A 24,136-nucleotide genomic window follows, 5' to 3' on the forward strand; every position below is an offset into this window, starting at 1 on the left:
CTGTGCAATTTGCACAGCCTAGCCCTTTGATTTTTCATGGAAAATACCATGGAAGCTGAACTGAAAACAGAAATGAAAACACTGTGTATGTTTGGGAAGGAAGATGATTTTGAAAAACTTTTTAAAAAAAAATTGGGTTCTCAAATGGACTCTCAATTTTTCAAAAAATGTGTGTTCTCAAGAGCAGCTTGAGAGGCTAATTAACCATTGGATCCAGTAAATTCTCCATCACTTGGAATCTTTAATTCAATTTGGGTGTCTTTCTCAGAGATTCTATAGTTCAACCACAAGTTGCTGGGCTAGATGTCGGAAGCGCTGGATGATATTCAATGAATTGTGTTATGCAAGAGGTCAAACTAGAGGCTCACGTTGGTGCCTTCTGGCCTGAAAATCTATGAATATGCTTGCACGAGCAGGAATTATTCAATGGGATAGCAGTGGCAGGAACAATCTGTCCTGCTCTGTTTGGCAATGGTGAGGCCTCAGCTGGAGTATTGTGTCCAGTTCTAGGTACCACACTTTAGGAAAGATATGGAGAATTTGGAGAGAGTCTAGAAGAGAAGAACAAAAATAATAAAAGGTTTAGAAAACCAGACCTATGAGGAAAGCTTAAAAAACAGGAAATATTTAGAGAGACCTGGTAAGTCTTCAAATACATTAATGGTTGTTATAAATAGGACTATGTTCAATTGTTCTCCATGTTCACTGAAGGCAGGAGAAGAAGGGCTTAGTCTACAGCAAGGGAGATTTAGGTATTAGGAAAATCTTTCTAACTGTAAGGATAATTAAGCACTGGAAAAGGCTTCCAAGGGAGGTTATGGAATGCCTGTCATTAAGAATAGGTTGGACAAACAGCTGTTAAGGATAGTTTAGATTTACTTGGTCCTGCCTCCGTGCAGAGGGCTGGACTATACGACCTCTTGAAGTCTGTTCCAGCTCTACATTCTATGATCCTATGATTTTTCAGTCTGCTTCATCCATTAAACTGGAACATAATTTTCCCTCTGGTGTGCCAGCTGTGCTCCCCACACCTATGTAGAGGAGGGAGGGGGTCACAGGCCCCATAGCATTATCCATATTACTTTTCACCCTCTTTGTGGTTCTTGATGCCTAGGGATGGAGGTGCAGGAGAGAACAGTCAATGTGCTTTCTTGACTGTAGGGACTTATACTGTGTGAAGCCCATGCACAGCTGTGCAGTGGCTGCATGGCCCCCTTGTCCCTGCACAATTGAGAAGGGTCTCAACACGATGTGTCCCAAAGTGAATAGGAGTGTCAAAAAGAATCTGTTAGCGGGGAATGGAAATTGTGTCTTGGCCATCTGGCACAATGTGTGTGCTGCAGTCTTTGTAATCTGAAATGTTCTTTCACATTTCTAATTGTCAACAAATTCACTGCACAGGCTGTTGCTGTTGTGAAGCAAATGAGCTTGACCTACAATTGCTAAGGTTATAGACAGTTTAGCAGCTGCAAGGGAGATAGCCACTGTGTTGTTATTGGAAAGAATAAACAAAATTCAGCAACCATGTTTCAGACATCTCATGATACCCAGGAAGCCATTTTGGGAGGAGGGACTCCAGTGTATATTGACAGTCTGACTTCAGGACTCTAAAAGCCTATGGCTCAATTTTCAGTGGTGCTAAGCAACCACAGCTGACTTCAATGACCTCTGTGAATATCAGGCTGCTGCTTAAAAATAAACCATGGAAACTGATGGAGTTAGTTTTATTAGTAGTATAAACTCCTTGTAATTGTAGATATCAACAAATGTGTACCTGGTGTGCATTAGACACAAACAGCTCAGCATGTCTTCTACTCATATTCAATACTGATATAATGTTGCACATACCAGTTTTTCTGATTTCTTTTGTTCATCCTCTGCTGGAAACAAGAAGAAAATTAACAACAGTCGGGTTTACACTGGCAGGGGAACTGTTTAATCCTCAGTCTTAGTTCTCCTAAATCTCCTGATTTAATACAGTATACACGGTTTAAGTATGAGCTAAAATGACAGCTTAATCCCCCATCATTTTCCCATGTACTGTAGGCCTAATGTTATCTACCGGAGCATTGAAGTCCCTGTGGTTTCTAAATTCTTGGCTTGGAGGAAGCACTTTCTTTCTCACCTGCTTCAAGATTAATAATATCACTCCAACATGATTAGTGTCATAACTCTTCCTGACCTGACGTGAATGGTACACATGGGATTTTAAAGACAGTGTATGCTCAAAGATCCAGTAGAATGATGAGGTGCATGGAATAACTACCATGAGGAATCAGCTATGATAGACTGTCATTATTACAAAGAAGATACACGATTCAGTTTACTTATTATCACAGGAAAAGATTATAATCAGAGATCCTGACTTTTAACTACATGCATAATTACAAAGACAGTCAGATGCAGAAACATAGGCAGAAACAAACTATTGCACAAAAACTATTGCCACTAGTACCTTGGTAGCAGGCTTCCAGGTTGAGGCAAGATGCATGGAGATTCCTTTCTTCCTTGGCTGGTGAAGCACATTAGCATGAGGGAGATCTGCCACCCCTCCAGCCTGTGTGGTAATGGAAGAGTTGATACCCGCTAGCTGGACAAATTCTTTCTACTTTCCTACCTTCTTACAATGATGTGGCAAACCTATAGCTAAGTCCTCTGTCCCAGAAATCCTGCCAAGCATTGCATTGGTCAGGATGTGGGGGAAGAGGGGAGGAGAATGACAGGAATTTGGTTGCATCTTTGTTTTTACTCTACAGGTGCCCTTGGCATCTGCTCCCTATCCTACGTGCTTCTAGTCTACCCTTTGGGACACAGAACATTAGCAGGATAGTCAAACCCTCCTGCTCTCACCTAAAATTTTCTGAGTGCTAGAAACATGTACAACAAGGGGAAAATACCTGTACATACCTGTAGGAGAGGCCAGGACCTAGCCGAGATGGCCATATTCTCTAACCCTTACTCGGGCTGAGTATTCCCTTACTCCATAAGTATTCTCACTGAAATCAATGGGGCTACTAGAGGAATAACGTTAGAGCTTCTGATTTTTGGTTTTAACTGATAAATACTTATAAAATGCCCCTCCATGATTTTTTTTTAAAAGTGAATTTGGTGTTTATCCAATTATCACCATAAAAACATCAGAATAGGTTACTTGTGTCTAAGAGTTTGTCAACACAGAACAGTAATGAGGATGACAGGAGCGTGATTTCTAAAGTGCACTAACATGTTGTGAATTCATTTGCCCGTGTAGACCCTGCTGGTGCAGTCTAAGGTTTCCGAGTGTGCCGCAACATTACAAAAAGGATTCTCATAACAGTATTTACAAAGAAAAAGGCCTGCAAACCCCCAGTTTTGGACACCTACACAAAACTCAACAATTGTTAAAAATAACCCCTGTCAAGGTTCCTTCCCTACTCTGAACTCTAGGGTACAGATGTGGGGACCTGCATGAAAAACCCCCTAAGCTTATTTTTACCAGCTTAGGTTAAAACTTCCCCAAGGTACAAACTATTTTACCTTTTGCCCTTGGACTTTATTGCTGCCACCACCAAGCATCTAACAAATATATAACACGGAAAGAACCCGCTTGGAAGTCTTTCCCCCCAAAATCCTCCCCAAACCCTACACCCCCTTTCTTGGGGAAGGCTTAATAAAAATCCTCACCAATGTGCATAGGTGAACACAGACCCAAACCCTTGGATCTTAAGAACAATGAAAAAGCAATCAGGTTCTTGAAAGAAGAATTTTAATTGAAGAAAAAGTAAAAGAATCACCTCTGTAAAATCAGGATGGTAAATACCTTACAGGGTAATCAGATTAAAAACATAAAGAATCCCTCTAGGCAAAACCTTAAGTTACAAAAAGACACAAAAATAGGAATATACATTCCATTCAGCACAACTTATTTTATCAGCCATTTAAACAAAACAGAATCTAACGCATATCTAACTAGTTTACTTACTAAGTTCTAAGACTCCATTCCTGTTCTGTTCCTGGCAAAAGCCTCACACAGACAGAAAGAACCTTTGTTTCTCCCCCCCTCCAGCTTTGAAAGTATCTTGTCTCCTCCTTGGTCATTTTGGTCAGGTGCCAGTAAGGTTATCCTAGCTTCTTACCCCTTTACAGGTGAAAGGGTTTTTCCTCTGGCCAGGAGGTATTTAAAGGTGTTTACCCTTCCCTTTACATTTATGACAACCCCCCTTCCCCCAGAATGAAATAATAACCCCCCAAAACCAGAATCCCTAAACCTTAAGCATGCTCAAGTGTGGCAGAATCTAGCCCATTGACTATTTGTGGCAAAGTGTGACATGAATTCCCAAGCTCTTGAACATAATATAGAATAGCTTTTGAGAAGTTGACTAAACTTCTGCCTTTAAACACCCTTAAAAATTTGATGGGTCCAGGCTCCATGCTCCATTTAGTCTAAACCCCTCCCTATCTATAATTAGGATGTTTCAGAATTCTGTTTATCTCCTTTTGCCAGCTGTGTCCCAGAATCTGTGAAAATACAGAGAACAGTGTGATGCAGCAAAATGTTTCAGAAGCTGAGAACTCTGATGAGGATAAAACTGGAAGTTAGAAGCTAGTTCAGTGGACACGCAAGAAAGAGCCTTCGTGTACAATATGGGAGAAGAACTAGCTAAGGTTTCCAGACAATACTCCCTAACAAGCTAAAACAGATTCCACAGGTACTAAAAATTACCGGATGGCCTCCTTTAATAGCATGTCTTAAGATTCTTATTACACAGAATCTATGAAATATTTTATATTTACCAGTCCAATGGTTACTCCAGAGTTACCCTAATATATACACTAGTCAGTTTATAACTGATTATACCTACTGTAATGGAAGCTGAATTTGTGTGCTCTTCTGGACCTAGACATCCAGGCACAAAATAGCACCCTTCTATTCCATTATGGAATTGTCTTTAGGAATTGCAGAACAAGCCTGAGTCTCAACATCAACAAATCATTCAAGGATAGCTTATATATATATATATATAATATAAACAAGAATTTGGTACCTTAAGGAAGTTTTAAGTTGTTCAACAGCTATTAGTCACATGATACTAATGTTTTAGTCCTTATCATCCCTTCTCACTTTCCTCCTTTTGATTGCCACTCTCTCTTGTTTCATCTTCTCTCTCATTAGACTAAAAGTGAGGCAGGAACTATGTATTTGTCCAAAATCTAGAACAATGGGGCCCACATTATGATTCAAGGCTTCTAGTGCTACTGTCTACACTTTGCAGTGTGTGGCACCCAGCTCCTTCAATGCCCGTTCTGCAGAGGATGTGACTTTGTTACATCTCCTATTTGTGGAAATTGGCCCCGTGGCCCAAATTGCAGAGGATCATGCTTTTGTCTCTTGAATACCCATTGTTCAATCTCTATCACAACCAAGAGGTCTGTTGTCACATAACACTACTGCTTATAATCGTAACCCTGTGACTTTCAAACAGAAAAACAAAATAATATTGGACACTGAAGTGAGAAAATGGCAAAGCTATGTGGTAGAATCATTTAAAGGAATTGGCTTTCACTTCTGGAGGCCAAACTGTAAGTCATGAAGGGTTCATCTAAATCATACATTAAAATGAATGCCTCATGGTCTACTCCTTAGTGTAGAGTAATCTGAATCACACAACCACAATACATTGGCAAGCTCCAATTCAGAAGATGGATATAGCAGTGGAGTTTGTAGGCAAGGATTAAGACGTATTGGCAGAGATTTCTAGGGAGGCTTGCACAGCACCTAGCTGCTGCAACCATGGTTATAAAATTGCTCACTTTAGTGCTATCAAATTGACACACACATACAAGAAGCTAAATAAAGAAGTAAATACAGCAAATAGTAACAGGAAGATTAAAGATTCCATAATAAAGATGAGAGCAATTTTAAGTGAGGAATAAACTTTCAAGCAGTTAAGCAATAGTTGAGATTTGAAAACCAAGATCCATACCCACACCCCAGTTTAGTTATAAACACCACTGCTATAGAAAAAAGAGAGTAACAGAAACTATTCAGACACAGACAGGGTGGAGATTTCTGAAATGGAAGGGTTCACCATGCAAACCCTTCTCACATGAGCAATCTCGTTGGTTTAAATTACAGTACTCACATGAGTAAAGATTTGCAGGATCAGGGTTAAAAAATTGCTGAGTATCCTTAAAATCAAGGACATTCAAGAAGTGAGGGACAGAACAATGATTCCACAATGTTAAAGATTAAATCAATGATCAAATATTAAATGGGGGATTACACAAAATGACAAGATGTATTGCTCGTAACTGTGTAAATTATGGAACCAACTGCTGGTTTCATTTGCAAAAGGAAAATCATTTACAAGGTTAATTGCAGTGTCACCTCCCAGCCTCCAGTTGTTTTTCATGTTGTGCAAAGTAAGTATGAGCGGATGGACAAGAAGAACATCTGGCTAAGGATCTGGCTGCTGACATTCTTCACTGATTTCCTTTGTTGCATGCACAAAATAAATGGTGACAGAAAGAAAAGTCAGAAATAAACTTAGAAGCACAAAGTAAACTACTTGCTGATCTTATCAGTGAACAAATTGACTTCTGTAGTCTTTCCTGTCAAACCCTGGCATGCGATGAGAGTGTTTTAAAGACTGTGGTGATTACTAGCTTACTACAGAAATATACACTTCATTCACATTTAGTTTGATTTCTGACATTGCCATGGTCTAATTTAAGCTTCATAGGAGCAATTGGTCATTTCTGATCAAGATTGCAAGGTGTTCCTGCCCATTCAAACATTTGTGTGAAAAGGAAAAGCAAAGGCCTGAATATCTTTTACTTTTAGAATCACAGTTTGAAAGGCCATCTGAGATGTTCCTTAAAATAAACCTGGCAGACTTATAATTTTCTGCTAGAAGTCCTTTCAAGTAATTAGTACTTTTAACAATTTGTGTAGTTAGTTATAGGAACAATTACAGGCTAATGCATCCATTAAAGGGTAAAATTCTGCTATCAGATTATACTCCTGTAAATCCAGGCCAACTCCATTGAGCTCAATAGCCTGTTCCGGAAATGGGAAATGTTGGAGGGAAGGCTACCTCATTCCAGGAGTTCTGCAGTGGGCAGAGACCTATGGAACTGAGAGACAGGATGTGGTCCTACGGTGTTGGTTTCTGGGCGGGGTGTGAGGGGGGAACTAGTTTTTTTGTTCTCTTTAGGATTGGAAACCAGGAGGAGCTTTGTAGAGAAGGGGTAGGGCTTTCCTCTCTCTCTCACCCAACCAGGACAAGTTTCAGGAAAAACAGCAGAATATAGTTTGCCTCTTCCCTCATAACCAGGAAAAGGACTAATTTTCTGATTTGAAACTGTGGAGGAACATTGGGAAAGCCACATCTCAGCAGACATTCCTGGGGAGAAAAGGACATTTAGTTGTGAAGCTTTTGTTTCAAATTTTGTTATTTGAGAGGCTTCCTGGCCAGTGCAGACCAAGGTGGGTGGAAATAATGAAAAGGGCGAGATGGGATAAGCTAGCTCAGGCCTGTGACAAGACCCAATTTTCAAAAGTGCGTAATTATTTTGGCTGCCTCAATATTGGGGTACCCAACCTGCAACAGCATAAGATTTTCAGAGGTGGATGTCTCAAAATGGACAACCACGAGTCACTTCTAAAAATCTGTGTCAGTGGATTAACTCAAGATTTATCCCAGTATAATTGAGAGTAGAATTGGGCTCTAAACATCAGAATCCTTCTTAGGGCCAAATAGGGTGACCAGACAGCGAGTGTGAAAAATCGGGACAGAGGGTGGGGGGTAATAGGAGCCTATATAAGAAAAAGCCCAAAATATCAGGACTGTCCCTATAAAATCAGGACATCTGGTCATCCTAAAGCCAAATTATGCCACTCTTACACATTGTGGACTAGTACTTTCCCCTGTGGTAGCGACAGTGGCTTCAAGTACCTTGTTGCATATAAATATGTATTTTTTGCATGAGAGCTTTGTGCTCCATATAAATCTAGATTCTACAGACTCCCGAGACTGGTTGACCTTGCCACTGGGCTAAAATAGCTCATTATTTTCCACCCTTTTATGGCAAGAGGAGAGATACACCTGGTGATTTACTGTTTTGGATGGGGTCATCTCTTTGTGCTTATTTTTTCTTTTCTTTTTTTTCCTGCGCATGAGAAACATCTCTCTAGTTATCATTCACAATGCAGTGGGCACATTTGAGAGGAAGATCAAGGGTGAGCTCTCCATTTGGCCTTAATTTTCCCTCTACAATGTACAAATAGTGTAGCTGCTGTCTTGTCAGAGAGGAAAACATTGCACATAACATATGTAATTAATTATCAACAGTGCTGTTATCACTGGGATCCAGCTAGGCATTAATTGCTTAGCTTTGTTGTGTTCCTTCCATGTATATCTTTTTTCTTTTTCTCTGATGGGGATCCAGAACAGACATGACTGGTAGGAACAAGGGACTTTTACTAGATATGTGGCTTTTTCCCCCCCCCAAGTATTTTGACCTTTTTCTCTTAGATGGATTCTCTGTCATCTTTCTTTCTTTCTTTCTTTCTTTCTTTCTTTCTTTCTTTCAGCTCTTAATTTTCATTAGGCTCAGACAAATCCATATGTGTTAGGAGGATTACAAAATAATGATCACCTTCCCCTGGTTGGTACGCTCACACTTTTCACAGGTGGTGCTGTGTAAGTAACAAAATAGAATTCTTGCTACTGGAATGTGAGCGTGTTTTCATTCAAATAGATTCTCTACATCAAAACTGTAGCTGAGACAGCAGCAAAATGAGCCGATTCTCTTCAATCTACAGCAGAGGGGAATTAGAGTTATGTATTGTAGAGAGATGTTGTAGAGGGGCTTGAACAGTTTAGAGGTAGAGCTATGCAAATAATGTATTTTTTTGTTTGCTGGCAATTCCAGGAAAAAATCATTTTGGGTCTTATTTTTGAAATTTTTGGTGACTCAAAAGGGGGAAAAATCTTTGGAGGTAGAAGGAAATGTTTTGTTTCAAAAAAATCAAATGGTTCCTTATGATTTCAACCACTTACAAACATTTTGCTGGTTTTCAAATAAAACCAAAGGAAATTTTGAAATTCAATATTTTTTTCAAACAGAAAAAAATCAAGATGTTTCATTTAGAAAATGTTGAAAGAAAACATTTCATGTTTTTTGACTGAAACAGTTCTGCAAAACCAATGCAAATTTGCAAAATGTCACAGTATCATAATTTTTTACAAATAAAAATAGTTTTGGATGAAAAATTTTGCCCAGCTCTGCTTACAAGCTTGGTAAGGGTTAGGAAGCATTTAAACTGTTCTTTTACATCCAGCTGAGTCTGACAGTGGCCAAAAGTCATTACTGCCTAGCAGCGGCTCTGTGGTTTGCTGTATATCAAATGTTTCCACTTCTTAGTGTCTCCAGGTCTCAGCAGATGGCCAGTGACCGGCCATCCAAAGTGAAATACTCTTATCCCCCACATAGTAGTCCCTTCAAGTCAAGGCTGAGCTCTGTGGAGTGCAGGAATTTCTTGCTCCTAATCCAGGACTTTGACAAAGGGATTTGAAGGAGTTGGTGTCATGGCCTTGCCCTCCACAGCTGCAGCCAGTGAAGCGGGAGCTTCACTGAGGGTGCAACCTACTTTATCCTAATAGAGAGAGCAGAGTGCACTGCCCTGCCATTGCCCAAGGAGCAGCACCCAAGACATGACATCGAGCAGAGGAGCAATCCCTTTAGAGCTGTGGCTGTAGTCCACCCTGTACTCAGAGCTGTGACATTTTAGCCCATGGCATCTGGGCATATCCTCCCTTACCACCCTTGAGCATGTGAGATCTAGTACCACACCCTGGGCCAAGAGAAAAAAATCCCAAAGATTCAATAATAAGCAGCATTGCTGCACAAGATTGTAGGAGTGGTATGTCACACAAAAGGCAGATAGTCCATTGTTATCATGTTAGTAGGCCTTTAATAAATGAAGCTAAGACAATCAACATATTTTGGTGCAAACATGTCTAGCCGAGATATATTTACTTAGAAGAATCCACAAAATAATGTGTTATGACGGGCATCATGAGGTAGTTTTCCGCGATCTTTTTCTTAGGACCTGTCTACACAGTGGGATCATGCGCTCTATGGGGGTCTGGCTTCTAAAGTGCACTAATCTGTTACACAATAATTGGTCCCTATGTATCCTGTTGGTGCGCTTTAATGAAGTGCTGTTTGAAATGTATGAATCTTTATTGTGAACCAGCAGAGTCCATACCACCCAGTTAATGTGAAACACATTAGTGTTCTTTAGAAATCACACTCCTGTAGAATGTATTATTCCATCATTTACATAAGTCCTGAGTGTATAAGCAAGTTTTTAGTTTTAGGAAGACATGTTTGTTGTTGGGTGTTTTTTTGAGTTTTGCGGGTTTTTTTGTTTGAGTAGTGGCAGCTTCGGGAGAGAGGGGGCTTTGTAAGTAGGAATAAAGTTTGCTTTATTCCTTCATAGAATCATAGAATATCAGGGTTGGAAGGGACCCCAGAAGGTCATCTAGTCCAACCCCCTGCTCGAAGCAGGACCAATTCCCAGTTAAATCATCCCAGCCAGGGCTTTGTCAAGCCTGACCTTAAAAACCTCTAAGGAAGGAGATTCTACCACCTCCCTAGGTAACGCATTCCAGTGTTTCACCACCCTCTTAGTGAAAAAGTTTTTCCTAATATCCAATCTAAACCTCCCCCACTGCAACTTGAGACCATTACTCCTCGTTCTATCATCTGCTACCATTGAGAACAGTCTAGAGCCATCCTCTTTGGAACCCCCTTTCAGGTAGTTGAAAGCAGCTATCTAATCCCCCCTCATTCTTCTCTTCTGCAGGCTAAACAATCCCAGCTCCCTCAGCCTCTCCTCATAACTCATGTGTTCCAGTCCCCTAATCATTTTTGTTGCCCTTCGCTGGACTCTCTCCAATTTATCCACATCCTTCTTGAAGTGTGGGGCCCAAAACTGGACACAGTACTCCAGATGAGGCCTCACCAATGTCGAATAGAGGGGAACGATCACGTCCCTCCATCTGCTCGCTATGCCCCTACTTATACATCCCAAAATGCCATTGGCCTTCTTGGCAACAAGGGCACACTGCTGGCTCATAACCAGCTTCTCGTCCACTGTCACCCCTAGGTCCTTTTCCGCAGAACTGCTGCCTAGCCATTCGGTCCCTAGTCTGTAGCTGTGCATTGGGTTCTTCCGTCCTAAGTGCAGGACCCTGCACTTATCCTTATTGAACCTCATCAGATTTCTTTTGGCCCAATCCTCCAATTTGTCTAGGTCCCTCTGTATCCTATCCCTGCCCTCCAGCGTATCTACCACTCCTCCCAGTTTAGTATCATCCGCAAATTTGCTGAGAGTGCAATCCACACCATCCTCCAGATCATTTATGAAGATATTGAACAAAACCGGCCCCAGGACCGACCCCTGGGGCACTCCACTTGACACCGGCTGCCAACTAGACATGGAGCCATTGATCACTACCCGTTGAGCCCGACAATCTAGCCAGCTTTCTACCCACCTTATAGTGCATTCATCCAGCCCATACTTCCTTAACTTGCTGACAAGAATACTGTGGGAGACCGTGTCAAAAGCTTTGCTAAAGTCTAGAAACAATACATCCACTGCTTTCCCTTCATCCACAGAACCAGTAATCTCATCATAAAAGGCGATTAGATTAGTCAGGCATGACCTTCCCTTGGTGAATCCATGCTGGCTGTTCCTGATCACTTTCCTCTCATGCAAGTGCTTCAGGATTGATTCTTTGAGGACCTGCTCCATGATTTTTCCGGGGACTGAGGTGAGGCTGACTGGCCTGTAGTTCCCAGGATCCTCCTTCTTCCCTTTTTTAAAGATTGGCACTACATTAGCCTTTTTCCAGTCATCCGGGACTTCCCCGGTTCGCCACGAGTTTTCAAAGATAATGGCCAGTGGCTCTGCAATCACAGCCACCAATTCCTTCAGCACTCTCGGATGCAACTCGTCCAGCCCCATGGACTTGTGCACGTCCAGCTTTTCTAAATAGTCCCTAACCACCTCTATCTCCACAGAGGGCTGGCCATCTCTTCCCCATTTTGTGATGCCCAGCGCAGCAGTCTGGGAGCTGACCTTCATCTCTGATTGTGTAAATTCTTGAGGCAGTGTTGTTCTCTAGGAACCAGGCATTGGTGTTGGGCTGAAATTTCTAGAAGAAGGGATTCCCTGCATGTTTTTGACTACCTCTGTTCTATGACTGATAAATATGTGTAAATAAAGCAACTTTGCTCTTAAAATATACCTGGACTCTGCATCGTTGATTTCTTCCCCACCAGACACCACAAAATTGTGCTTCCACTCAGAAGAAGGGGCAATGCTGGTTCTGGTGTCAAAAGAAGGAATAGAATTTTGTGCAATCAATTATAATGTTCAAGAACTACGAGAGGGAACATGATATGAAAAATAAACAATATATTGATTTTAGTAATTACAGGAATTTCTCTGAAAATAAGTCACAAGTAAATTATAAGATATTCCAGGTCAATCTTCTTCTTACTGCATTGTTTTACAATTTAAATAATATAAATATTTTCATGTACATGTCTAGGGCTTTCCAGTCTGAATCAGATCAGATTGTTATGCTTGCACAGTAAGTGAACAGATTCTCTGCACAAATATAAAAAATAGTTAAAGATTCATTGATACGATAGTGTTTTTCTGAACAAAGGGCAGAAAACAATAGCATAACCTGTCTGAGTGGGGCATAGCCCCCCATAGTGATTGGAGTTTCTGGTGGCAGCTGCATCTAGCAGCTTCCCACGCCACCAGGTTTCCCATGCCACAAGGTTCCAACCCAAAGGGCCTCTTAAGCACCATAAAGAAGGCATCCACTACCCTCCCCTGAGTCTCTTCCTATCACTCTGCCCCTCCTCGGGGTGCATCATGGCTTGCAGTTATCTCTTGCAACACAGTTCATGGGCCTCTGCTGGTTAAGGAATCCTGGCTTTGCACAACTGCTCTCCTCCTGGGGATACCTTCCTGGCAGAGTCCCTCCATCAGTGAGAGCAGCCTGTCTCAATCCACTCACTGCCCTGTTGTACTAAAGAGATTCTGTTTTAAGTCCCTCCTCCAACTGGAACATGCCCAACAGCCTGTGGGGGTGGAGCATCCTGGGCCCAAAATTGTTCCTAAACCCCTATCTCTCCAGTGTGGGGTTTATCCACCCCACCCCACCCCACCCCCACCACCCACTGCCACAGCCTGCACATAAATGAAAGACAACTTTTAATTTACCAAAAGCTTAATTTTCTAATAAATACACTTTCTTGCTCAGACAGATATTTTACTGAAGCAGCATGTAGCATAGATGTATGAAACCCAAGTCAAATAGGGAATTTTCCCATCATTCTAGTCTGTAAAATGTGTTCACTCACCTCATTCAGAGCAGGATATCTAGATACTTTATTCCTTAATATATCAAGTTAGAAGCAATTTGCCAGTAGGAATCAACAAACATTTCTTGCAAAGATCTGGGCAGCACCACAGTTACAGTGACAGGTAATATAGTATGCTGGAGCCTTCTCAGGAAAAAAAAATCTTTCCATTCAGTGTCAAATGGACACTTGTCATGCCAAGATGAATGCACACACAAGAATGTCGTCTATCCAGCCTGACACCTTCTGTAGGCTGAACAAAATTCAGTATGCCTTGGATATGATAGTGCAAGTAAATGTGTGAAGCCGCATATTAGAGAAGTGAACACCTGCTGTAAGGTATCACCTGGCAATATCACACAAGTCATATAGAAGATTGCTGACATAATTCACAGAAGGGACAGAGTTTACACCCTTCAGAAAAAAAAAATGGTTACCTGCCTTACAGTTGACTTGGAAAATGGAACGATCCAAGATCCATCATCTTTCGCAATGGGTACTCCCAGTATAATGGTCGCCACTTGGTACTGGGTGTTTGGTCATTAACAACTAAAAAATGACCTCTTTTCCATTTGTTCATATGATCAATTTATATGGAGTATGAGTATATGTTTGCAGCATGTACTCCAGAAACCCTGGATCCTTACTTCCTACTACCAGATGGCATAGCTAGTGAGACTTCCCCCACCATCCACACGGACACAGATACACTCTCCATCCCTTTTATACTCCATCTTGCTGGTTCTCATATCTCCCCAGATCATGTACTAGTTTATGTGACCTATTGCCCCATCCTGCAACCCTTACTCATATAAGTAGTCCTGTTGTAGTCAATGGGATTATTCATATGATTATGAACTACTTATGTGTGTCAGGGTTGCAGGATCAAAATGCCACATTATAAACTGTTTACGGCGGGGACGATGTCTCTCTGAGAATTGCCATGCACACCTATTACACTATATAACATTGATAGAAATACTGATAAGTCAGTGGTATAATGATGAATTCAATTACCATATGGCCAGATTGTTGCTTGGATGATGCACTTGCACAGGGAGAAAGACTGAGTAAGGCCTTGTTATGGGTGTCTGGGCATGCAGGGATAAGTGGACATAGTGCACTTACTGCTTCTACCTTCAAGTGGGCAGAGTGTTGGGTCTGGCCCCCCTTTCTCCACTAAGCTTCGGTTAATGTAGGTATCCTGGCACGTGGGCTAGTTGGGTAGTTAGTAATCTGCTATTTGTATGTGCCAGTAGCACATTACCATTTGCTGGAGCCCTTGGGTGGCAGGAAAGGATTTTATGCACTGCTTCTGATGCAGTAGAGTTTTATGCAGGGCAACGTGCAAAAGCACAGCCTGGCATTTTGCGCCTGAACATTGCACCTGCGTGTGCTCGTTTATTGCTGTTACTGTTGGGCGATTTTTTTTTCAAAGTATGCATATGATGCCCAGTAAAGATTTACGTTATGTGAACACTACTAACTGTGAAAATAAAGAAAATGTGTGAAGACACACAAGTGCGTCCAATATTTATTGTGGGGTTCATTATTTATTTATGTAGATTTACATAATAATAAAAATGATGCTTGTACAAATGCTATAGGTGCCTTCACTTAATCTTACAGCATCATAATATATCCAGCAGCATTAAAAAAAGAATTTCAGCAAGAACAAATTAACTCAGCTCTGCCAGCCAGCGAATTAGCTGCAAAACCCATCCTTCCTATTTTCCATTGTCTTCAGGAAATAAGGGCTGGGGGAAAGCTGACAAGTACAGAGGAGCACAAGATTTGGACATTGACATCCCTGGGGGAAGATTTATTATAGGGGATTCACTATATCCTATTAAAGAGGACAGGCTAGAAGTTGATAAAGTACAGGTAGGAACTGAAGAGAAACAGTCAAATGAAAAAGAGTCCCATTCAATTACATCACATGAAGGCAGACAATTAGTTACTGACAAATTTTATAAGTGCTTGTATATAAATGATAGAAGTCTAAATACTAAAATGGATGCATTTGGGTGCCTAGTATTAAATGAGGATATTGATATAATAGGCATCACAGAAACTTAGTGGAATGATGATAATCAACAGGACATAGGAATACCATGGTAGAAAATATATAGGAATGACAGTAAATTGTGCTGGTGGAGGAGTGCGTAGACTTAAAACATAGTAAAAATCTTAAATGGATTAAATTGTATCATAGAATCGCTATGGATAGAAATTCCATACTTGAATAATAAGAGAACAGCAGTAGGAATATACTATGAACCACCTGACCAGAATGGTGACTGTGATTGTGAAATGCTCAGGGAGATCAGAAAGGCTACAAAAACAGAAAAATCAGTGATCATGGGGGGATTTCAAGTATTCCCATATTGACTTGGTACATGTCACCTCAGGACAGGATGCAGAGATACAGTTTCTAGACACATTTAATGACTGCTTCTTAGAGCAGCTTGTCCTGGAACTCATACGGTGAGAGACAATTCTTGCTTCAGTCCTTGGATCTGATCCAAGAGGAGAATAATGCTGAACCACTTGGTAATAGTGACCATAATGTAATTACATTTAACATCCTTTGCGGTGATGATGGTGGTGGTGATGGTGGTGAAATACCAAAAAACCCCACCACAGTAGTATTTGATTTAAAAAAGGGGAACTACACAAAAATGTGGAAGTTTATTAAACAGATATTAAAAGGAACACTCACAGGAGTGAAATGCCTGTAAGTTGCAAGGAAACTTAAAAAAACCCACCATAATAGAGGCTCAAACTCAATGTATATCCCAAATAATTTTAAAAAAAAAGAAGAAAAAAGAAAAACAGTAAGAGGACAAAAAAATAAAATAAATCTCACCTGGACTAAACAACAGAGTAAAAGAAGCAGTTGTGGGGGGAGGGAGGAAATCAACCTTTCAAAATTGGAAGTCAAATCCTCTGAGGAAAATAGAAAGGAGCATAAACTCTGGTAAGTCAAATGTAAAATTATAATTGGGCAGGCCAAAAAATAATTTGAGTAGCAGCTAGCAAAAGACACAAAAACTAACAGTAAACATTTTTTTAAGTACATGAGAAGCAGGAAGCCTGCCAAACAACAGGTGGGGCTACTGGATAATCAAGACGATATGAAGCACTCAAGGAAGAAAAGGCTGTTGCAGAAAAGCTAAATGAATTCTTTGCATCAGTCTTCACTGCAGAGGATCTGAGGGAGATTCCCACACCTGAGCCTTTTTTTTTAGGTGACAAATCTGGAGAACTGTCCCAGGCTGAGGTGTCTGTATGGGTGGTTTTGGAACAAACTGATAAATTAGACATTAATAAGTCATCAGTAACAGATGGTATTCACACAAGAGTTCTCAAGGAACTCAGATGTGAAACTGCAGAACTACCAACTGAAACATGTAACCTATCTCTTAAATCGGCCTCTGTACCAAATGACTGGAAGACAGCTAATGTAATGCTGATTTTTTAAAAAGGCTCCAGAGGGCAATTGTGGCAATTTCAGGCTGATAAGCCTAACTTAAGTTCCAGGAAAACTGGTTGAAACTATAGTGAAGAACAGAATTAATGGATTTCAGAGTAGCAGCCATGTTAGTCTGTATCCGCAAAAAAAAAAAAAAAAAAGGAGGACTTGTGGCACCTTAGAGACTAACAAATTTATTTGATCATAAGCTTTTCTGAGCTACAGCTCACTTCATCAGATGCATGCAGTGGAAAATACAGTAGGGAGATTTATATACATAGAGAACATGAAACAATGGGTGTTACCATACATACTGTAATGAGAGTGATGAGGTAAGGTGAGCTGTTACAAGCAGGAGCGTGGGGGGGGGGAGAAAACCTTTTGTAGTGATAATCAACGTGGGCCATTTCCAGCAGTTGACAAGAACATGTGAGGAACAGTAGGGGGGGAAATAAACATGGGGAAATAGTTTTACTTCGTGTAATGATACATCCACTCCCAGTCTTTATTCAAGCCTAAGTTAGTTGTATCCAGTTTGCAAATTAATTCCAATTCAGCAGTTTCTCATTGGAGTCTGTTTTTGAAGTTTTTTTTGTTGAAGAATTGCCACTTTTAGGTCTACTGTTCCTCACACGTTCTTGTCAACTGCTGGAAATGGCCCACCTTGATTATCACTACAAAAGGTTCCCCCCACCCCCGCACCCCGCTCTCCTGCTGGTAATAGCTCACCTTACCTGATCACTCTCGTTACAGTGTGTATGGTAGCATTCATTGTTTCATGTTCTCTGTGTATATAAATCTCCCCACTGTATTTTCCACTGCATGCATCCGATGAAGTGAGCTGTAGCTCACAAAAGCTTATGCTCAAATAAATTTGTTAGTCTCTAAGGTGCCACAAGTACTCCTGTTCTTTTTGAGAATTAACAGATATATAGATGAACATGATGTTGCGGAAGAGTCAAGATGGGTTTTGTAAAGGGAAATCATGCCTCACCAATCTATTAGAATTTTTTGAGGAGATCAACAAACAGCTGGTCAAGGGTGATTCAGTGGATATAGTGTATTTAGATTTTCAGAAAGCCTTTGACAAGGTCCCTCATCAAAGGCTCTTAAGCAAACTAAACAATCATGGGATAAGAGGGAAGGCCCTCTTATGGATCAGTAACTGGTTAAAATGTAAGAAACAATGGGTAGAAATAAATGGTCAGTTTTCACAGTGTGACAAGTTAAGTAGAGGAGTCCCCCCAAGGATCTGTACAGGGACAAGTGCTGTTCAACATATTCATAAATGATCTGGAAAAAGTGACATGGCAAAGTTTGCAAACTCTACTTAATTAGTCAATATAGTTAAGTCCAAAGCAAACTGCAAAGAGTTACAGAGGAATATCACAACACTGGATGACCAGGAAACTAAGGGTATGTCTACAGTACGGAATAAGGTCGAATTTATAGAAGTCGTTTTTTTAGAAATCGGTTTTATATATTCGAGTGTGTGTGTCCTCACAGAAAATGCTCTAAGTGCATTAAGTGCATTAACTCGGCGGAGCGCTTCCACAGTACCGAGGCTAGAGTCGACTTCCGGAGCGTTGCACTGTGGGTAGCTATCCCACAGTTCCCGCAGTCTCCGCTGCCCATTGGAATTCTGGGTTGAGATCCCAATGCCTGATGGGGCTAAAATATTGTCGCGGGTGGTTCTGGGTACATATCGTCAGGCTCCCGTTCCCTCCCTCCCTCCGTGAAAGCAAGGGCAGACAATCGTTTCACGCCTTCTTTCCTGAGTTACCTGTGCAGACGCCATACCATGGCAAGCATGGAGCCTGCTCAGGTAACCGTCACCCTATGTCTCCTGGGTGCTGGCAGACGTGGTATGGCTTTGCTACACAGTAGCAGCAACCCATTGCCTTCTGGCAGCAGACGGTGCAGTATGACTGGTAGTCGTCCTCGTCATGTCCGAGGTGCTCCTGGCCACGTCGGCTGGGAGCGCCTGGGCAGACATGGGCGCAGGGACTAAATTTGGAGTGACTTGACCAGGTCATTCTCTTTAGTCCTGCAGTCAGTCCTATTGAACCGTCTTATGGTGAGCAGGCAGGCGATACGGATTGCTAGCAGTCATACTGTACAATCTTCTGCCAGGCAGGCAAGAGATGAGGATTGCTAGCAGTCGTATTGTACCATCTTCTGCCTGGCAGGCAAGAGATGAGGATGGCTAGCAGTCGTACTGTACCATCTTCTGCCTGGCAGGCAAGAGATGAGGATGGCTAGCAGTTGTACTGTACCATCTTCTGCCGAGCAGCCATGAGATGTGGATGGCATGCAGTCCTTCTGCACCGTCTGCTGCCAGCCAAAGATGTAAAAGATAGATGGAGTGGATCAAAACAAGAAATAGACCACATTTGTTTTGTATTCATTTGCTTCCCCCCCCCCCCCGTCTAGGGGACTCATTCCTCTAGGTCACACTGCAGTCACTCACAGAGAAGGTGCAGCGAGGTAAATCTAGCCATGTATCAATCAGAGGCCATCCTAACCTCCTTGTTCCAAAAAGAACGATAACTTAGGTGCACCATTTCTTATTGGAACCCTCCGTGAAGTCCTGCCTGAAATACTCCTTGATGTAAAGACACCCCCTTTGTTGATTTTAGCTCCCTGAAGCCAACCCTGTAAGCCGTGTCCTCAGTCGCCCCTCCCTCCGTCAGAGCAACGGCAGACAATCGTTCCGCGCCTTTTTTCTGTGCGGACGCCATACCAAGGCAAGCATGGAGGCCGCTCAGCTCACTTTGTCACTTTGGCAATTAGGAGCACATTAAACACCACACACATTATCCAGCAGTATATGCAGCACCGGAACCTGGCAAAGCGATACCGGGCGAGGAGGCGACGTCAGCGCGGTCACGTGAGCGATCAGGACATGGACACAGATTTCTCTGAAAGCATGGGCCCTGCCAATGCATGCATCATGGTGCTAATGGGGCAGGTTCATGCTGTGGAACGCCAATTCTTGGCCCGGAAAACAAGCACAGACTGGTGGGACCGCATAGTGTTGCAGGTCTGGGACGATTCCCAGTGGCTGCGAAACTTTCGCATGCGTAAGGGCACTTTCATGGAACTTTGTGACTTGCTTTCCCCTGCCCTGAAGCGCATGAATACCAGGATGAGAGCAGCCCTCACAGTTGAGAAGCGAGTGGCGATAGCCCTGTGGAAGCTTGCAACGCCAGACAGCTACCAGTCAGTTGGGAATCAATTTGGAGTGGGCAAATCTACTGTGGGGGCTGCTGTGATGCAAGTAGCCCACGCAATCAAAGATCTGCTGATATCAAGGGTAGTGACCCTGGGAAATGTGCAGGTCATAGTGGATGGCTTTGCTGCAATGGGATTCCCTAACTGTGGTGGGGTGATAGATGGAACCCATATCCCTATCTTGGCACCGGAGCACCAAGCCACCGAGTACATAAACTGCAAGGGGTGCTTTTCGATAGTGCTGCAAGCTCTGGTGCATCACAAGGGACGTTTCACCAACATCAACGTGGGATGGCCGGGAAAGGTACATGACGCTCGCATCTTCAGGAACTCTGGTCTGTTTCAAAAGCTGCAGGAAGGGACTTTATTCCCAGACCAGAAAATAACCACTGGGGATGTTGAAATGCCCATAGTTATCCTTGGGGACCCAGCCTACCCCTTAATGCCATGGCTCATGAAGCCGTACACAGGCAGCCTGGACAGTAGTCAGGAGCTGTTCAACTACAGGCTGAGCAAGTGCAGAATGGTGGTAGAATGTGCATTTGGATGTTTAAAGGCGCGCTGGCGCAGTTTACTGACTCGCTTAGACCTCAGCGAAACCAATATTCCCACTGTTATTACTGCTTGCTGTGTGCTCCACAATATCTGTGAGAGTAAGGGGGAGACGTTTATGGCGGGGTGGGAGGTTGAGGCAAATCGCCTGGCTGCTGGTTACGTGCAGCCAGACACCAGGGCGGTTAGAAGAGCACAGGAGGGCGCGGTACGCATCAGAGAAGCTTTGAAAACCAGTTTCATGACTGGCCAGGCTACGGTGTGAAAGTTCTGTTTGTTTCTCCTTGATTAAACCCCCTGCCCCTTGGTTCACTCTACTTCCCTGTAAGTTAACCACCCGCCCCTCCTCCCGTCAATCACCGCTTGCAGAGGCAATAAAGTGATTGTTGCTTCACATTCATGCATTCTTTATTCATTCATCACACAAATAGGGGGATGACTACCAAGGTAGCCCAGGAGGGATGGTGGAGGAGGGAAGGAAAATGCCACACAGCACTTTAAGCACAGCACTTTAAAAGTTTACAACTTTAAAATTTATTGAATGAAAGCCTTCTTTTTTTTGGGCAATCCTCTGTGGTGGGGTGGCTGGTTGGCCGGAGGCCCCCCCCCCCCCACCGCGTTCTTGGGCGTCTGGGTGTGGAGGTTATGGAACTTGGGGAGGAGGGCGGTTGGTTACTCAGGGGCTGCAGTGGCAGTCTGTGCTCCAGCTGCCTTTGCTGCAGCTCAACCATACACTGGAGCATACTGGTTTGGTCCGCCAGCAGCCTCAGCATTGAATCCTGCCTCTTCTCATCATGCTGCCGCCACATTTGAGCTTCAGCCCTCTCTTCAGCCCGCCACTTACTCTCTTCAGCCCGCCACTTACTCTCTTCAGCCCGCCACCTCTCCTCCCGGTCATTTTGTGCTTTCCTGCACTCTGACATTATTTGCCTCCATGCATTCGTCTGTGCTCTGTCAGTGTGGGAGGACAGCATGAGCTCGGAGAACATTTCATCACGAGTGCATTTTTTTTTCTTTCTAAGCTTCACTAGCCTCTGGGAAGGAGAAGATCCTGTGATCATTGAAACACATGCAGCTGGTGGAGAAAGAAAAAGGGACAGCGGTATTTAAAAAGACACATTTTATAAATCAGTGGCTACACTCTTTCAGGATAATCCTTGCTGTTAATATTACATACATAGCACATGTGCTTTCGTTACAAGGTCGCATTTTGCCTCCCCCCACCGCGTGGCTACCCCCTCAACCCTCCCCCCTCCCTGTGGCTAACAGCGGGGAACATTTCTGTTTAGCCACAGGCAAACAGCCCAGCAGGAATGGGCTCCTCTGACTGTCTTCTGAAGAAAAACACTCTATTTCAATTAGGTGACCATGAATTATATCTCACTCTCCTGATGATAACACAGAGAGATAAAGAACGGATGTTGTTTGAATGCCAGCAAAGATACACTGCAATGCTTTGTTCTACAATGATTCCCAAGTACGTGTTACTGGCCTGGAGTGGTAAAGTGTCCTACCATTAAGGACACAATAAGGCTGCCCTCTCCAGAAACCTTTTGCAAAGGCTTTAGGACTACATCTAGGAGAACCGCGAATGCCAGGGCAAAGTAATCTTTTCACATGCTTGCTTTTAAACCATGTATAGTATTTTAAAAGGTACACTCACCAGAGGTCCCTTCTCCGCCTGCTGGGTCCAGGAGGCAGCCTTGGGTGGGTTCGGGGGGTACTGGCTCCAGGTCCAGGGTGAGAAACAGTTCCTGGCTGTCGGGAAAACCGGTTTCTCCGCTTGCTTGCTGTGAGCTATCTACAACCTCATCATCATCATCATCTTCTTCGTCCCCAAAACCTGCTTCCGTATTGCCTCCATCTCCATTGAAGGAGTCAAACAACACGGCTGGGGTAGTGGTGGCTGAACCCCCTAAAATGGCATGCAGCTCATCATAGAAGCGGCATGTTTGGGGCTCTGACCCGGAGCGGCCGTTCGCCTCTCTGGTTTTCTGGTAGGCTTGCCTCAGCTCCTTCAGTTTCACGCGGGGGGTCCCTGTTATGGCCTCTGTCCTTCATGCCCTGGGAGATTTTGACAAAGGTTTTGGCATTTCGAAAACTGGAACGGAGTTCTGATAGCACAGATTCCTCTCCCCAAACAGGTTTCAGAGTAGCAGCCGTGTTAGTCTGTATTCGCAAAAAGAAAAGGAGGACTTGTGGCACCTTAGAGACTAACCAATTTATTAGAGCATGCTCTAATAAATTGGTTAGTCTCTAAGGTGCCACAAGTCCTCCTTTTCTTTTTTCTCCCCAAACAGCGATCAGATCCCGTACCTCCCGTTCGGTCCATGCTGGAGCTCTTTTGCGATTCTGGGACTCCATCATGGTCACCTGTGCTGATGAGCTCTGCATGGTCACCTGCAGCTTGCCACGCTGGCCAAACAGGAAATGAGATTTAAAAGTTCGCGGTTCTTTTCCTGTCTACCTGGCCAGTGCATCTGAGTTGAGAGTGCTGTCCAGAGCGGTCACAATGGAGCACTCTGGGATAGCTCCCGGAGGCCAATACCATCGAATTGTGTCCACAGTACCCCAAATTCGAGCCGGCAACATCGATTTAAGCACTAATCCACTTGTCAGGGGTGGAGTAAGGAAATCGATTTTAAGAGCCCTTTAAGTCGAAATAAAGGGCTTCATTGTGTGGACGGGTGCAGGTTTACATCGATTTAACGCTGCTAAATTCGACCTAAAGTCCTAGTGTAGACCAGGGCTAAATAGCAGATGAAGCATAGTGTTGATAAATGGAAAGCAATGCACATTGGGGAACATAAACTCAACTATACATAGAAAATAATGGTGTCTAAATTAGCTGTTACCACTCGAGAAAGAGATCTTGGAGTCACTGTGGATAGTTCTCTGAAAATATCTGTTCAACATGCAGCAGCAGTCAGCAAAGGTAACAGAATGTTAGGAACCATCAGGAAAGGAATAGATATTATCATAGAAAATAGAAAATATCATAATGCCACTATATAAATCCATGGTGTGCCCAACACATTGAATACTGTATGCAGTTCTGGTCAACCTATCTCAAATATATATATTAGAATTGGAAAAGGTACAGAGAAAGGCATCAAAAATTATTAGAAGTATGGAACAGCTTCCGTATGAGGGGAAAATTAAAAGATGGGCTGTCCAGCTTGGAAAAAAAACATGACTAAGAGGGAATATGAAATTTATAAAGTCTATAAGATCATGAATTATTTACCCTATCACACAACATATAAACCAGGGCTCACCTAGTGAAATGAATAGGCAGGAAGTTTAAAACAAACATAAGAAACAACTTCTTCACACAATTCACAGTCAATCTGTGAATCTTGCTGCCAGGGGATGTTGTGAAGGCCAAAAGTATGCCTGGGATCTGCACCAGCAAATTGTTTTAAGGTATAGCATTGTGTA

General features: G+C 42.8%; 1 long non-coding RNA gene across 1 annotated transcript in view; it reads right to left on the reverse strand.

Moving 5' to 3' along the window:
- Positions 1-221: 221 nt before the first annotated feature.
- LOC311517130 overlaps positions 222-24,136 on the reverse strand; it is a 40,025-nt gene continuing 16,110 nt past the window's right edge. The window contains exons 2-5 of the long non-coding RNA XR_014710605.1: positions 12,303-12,383; positions 2,456-2,557; positions 1,775-1,877; positions 222-551 (exon numbers count right to left, since the gene is read on the reverse strand). This is a non-coding gene — a long non-coding RNA (uncharacterized lncRNA). The remainder of the gene's footprint in view (positions 552-1,774; positions 1,878-2,455; positions 2,558-12,302; positions 12,384-24,136) is intronic.

Source organism: Lepidochelys olivacea (genome assembly GCF_965140295.1).
Source record: "Lepidochelys olivacea isolate rLepOli2 genome assembly, chromosome: 2".
Classification (NCBI taxonomy): Eukaryota; Metazoa; Chordata; order Testudines; family Cheloniidae; genus Lepidochelys; species Lepidochelys olivacea.